The sequence below is a fragment of the Capricornis sumatraensis genome, chromosome 13 (genome assembly GCF_032405125.1).
Source record: "Capricornis sumatraensis isolate serow.1 chromosome 13, serow.2, whole genome shotgun sequence".
NCBI classification, from domain to species: domain Eukaryota; kingdom Metazoa; phylum Chordata; class Mammalia; order Artiodactyla; family Bovidae; genus Capricornis; species Capricornis sumatraensis.
In genome coordinates this window covers 46,808,193-46,810,863 of record NC_091081.1, presented here as the reverse complement: position 1 = coordinate 46,810,863, position 2,671 = coordinate 46,808,193, and the positions used below count along the sequence as shown (strand labels likewise).

The following is a 2,671-nucleotide window of genomic DNA, read 5'->3' as shown; positions in this document are numbered from 1 at the left end:
CTCGTGGAATGGTCTGAGTGAACAGAATTTTTTTCAGTAGTGTGATCTATATGGAGTAATTCTTAGTCCCTCTTTTGGTCTTATTTGATAACTGAATGTGAGTTTTTCTGTTTACTGTCCATTTCTGACCTCTGAACTTACCCCCTAGCTCTACAGGCTCTGGTTTCAACTCTTGCCACCAGGGGACTCTCCCACTTTGGACTGTCTTGATAGATATATTCTACCCTAGGTGGTGCTAGTAACCTATTCCTGGCCCTTAATGGGAATTCAGACAGTTATAGCAAGAAATGTTTTACAAATGGTATCTGATATAGTCTAGTTAAGATTAATGGGGAATATACAACTAGGTAAAAAACAGATAACTCATGAGAACCTACTGTACAGCACACGGAACTCTACTCAGTGCTCTGTGGTGATCTAAGGTAAGGAAATCCAGAAACAGGGGATATATGTGTATGGATAGCTTATTCACTTTGTTCTACAGCAGAAACTAACACAACATTGTAAAGCAAGTATACTCCAATAATAATTAATAAAAAAAGATTAATAGGGAATAAAAGTACATTGCTTAGAAAGGCTTGAAATAGATCAGAAAACATTTTCACATTAATTGTTCTTTTCATATACTTCAAATTTGTACTTAATGCCTTTCTCCTCCTGGACATCCAAAGGAACACCTGGATATTCTGGAAGAAGTTTATATTTTTCAAAATCAATTTCTGGGAAAAACACATCACTTTCAAATTCTTGCATGATCCTTGTCACAAATAGTCTAAGATGTCCTGGCTTGTTCATGGCTTCCTTATAAACAGAACTGCCTCCCACTATCCAAACCATGTCTACTTTATTTGTTAATTCTGGATCTTCAATAAGTTCTAAGGCATCATCCAGACTTTTGGCAAGAAAATGAGCTCCCTTTGGAGGTTCCTTGAGTTCTCTACTGAGAACTATATTAATTCTGTCCTTTAAAGGTCGATTCTTCTCTGGAATGGAGAACCAGGTCTTCCTACCCATAATCACCAAATTCTGTTTACCTTCTTCTGAAGAGATTGTAGTCATTCTTTGGAAATATTTGAATTCATTCCTGAGTGGTGGCCAGGGCAGGTTCCCGTTCTTGCCGATGCCCGTGTTCTGGGACACAGCGACGATGCAGTTTAGCGGACGAACCATGACAGCGGCAGGAAACACTTTCTAGCTAGCTGTGAACCTCGGTCTCCAGTTTGAACATTTTCTGGTATTACCTTTCTTTGGGATTGGAATGAAAATTGACCTTTTCCAGTCCTGTGTCCACTGCTGAATTTTCCAAGTTTGCTGGCCTATTGAGTGCAGCACTTTCACAGCTTTTAGGATTTGAAATAAATCAGCTGGAATTCCATCACCTCCATTAGCTTTGTTTGTAGTGATGCTTCTTAAGGTCCACTTGACTTGGCTTTCCAGGATGTCTGGCTCTAGGTGAGTGATCAGATCATCACAGTTATCTGGATCATGAAGATCTGTTTTGTATAGTTCTTCTGTGTATTCTTGCCACCTCTTAATATCTTCTGCTTCTGTTAAGTCCATACCACTTCTGTCCTTTATTGTGCCCATCTTTGCATGAAATGTTCCCTTGGTATCTCTAATTTTCTCGAAGAGATCTCTAGTCTTTCCCACTGTAGTGTTTTCCTCTATTTCTTTGCACTGATCACTGAGGAAGGCTTTCTTATCTCTCCTTGCTATTCTTTGGAACTCTCCATTAAAATGGGTATATCTTTCCTTTTCTCTTTTGCCTTTAGCTTCTTTTCTTTTCTCTGCTATTTGTAAGGCCTCTTCAGACAACTGTTTTGCCTTTTTGCATTTCTTTTTCTTGGAGATACTCTTGATCACTGCCTCATGTACAATTTCACGAACCTCCATCCATAGTTCTTCATGCATTCTATCAGATCTAATCCCTTGAATCTATTTCTCATTTCCACTGTATAATCATCAGGGATTTGATTTAGATCATACCTGAATGGTCTAGTGGTTTTCCCTACTTTCTTCAATTGAAGTCTGAATTTTGGAATAAGGAGTTCATGATCTGAACCACAGTCAGCTCCTGGTTGTTTTTGCTGATTGTATAGAACTTTTCCATCTTTGGCTGCAAATAATATCAATCTGATTTCGGTATTGACCATCTACTGATGTCCATGTGTAGAGTCTTCTCTTGTGTTGTTGAAAGAGGGTGTTTGTTATGACTAGTGCGTTCTCTTTGCAAAACTCTATCAGCCTTTGCCCTGCTTCATTTTGTTCTCCTAGGCCAAATTTGCCTGTTACTCCAGGTATCTCTTGACTTCCTACTTTTGCATTCCAGTCCCCTATGACCTTTGAATTTTTGTGTTAGTTCTAGAAGGTCTTGTATGTCTTCATCGATCCATTCAACTTTAGCTTCTTCAGCATTACTGGTTGGGGTAAAGCCTTGAATTAATGTGGTATTGAATGGTTTGCCTTGGAAACGAACAGAGATCATTCTGTCATTTTTGATATTGTACCAAGAACTACATTTCAGACACTTTAGTTGACTTTGAGGGCTGCTCCATTTCTTCTATGGGATTCTTGCCTGCAGAAGTAGATAAAATCGTCATCTGAATTAAGTTCTCCCATTCTGTCCATTTTCTTTCACTGATTCTTAAACTGTCAATGTTCTCTCTTGCCA

The 2,671-nt window shown here is 38.7% G+C and overlaps 1 pseudogene; it reads right to left on the bottom strand.

The window, feature by feature from the left end:
- Positions 1-606: 606 nt before the first annotated feature.
- Positions 607-1,170, bottom strand: LOC138089971 (dihydrofolate reductase pseudogene; annotated as a pseudogene).
- Between the last annotated feature and the right edge of the window lie 1,501 nt (positions 1,171-2,671).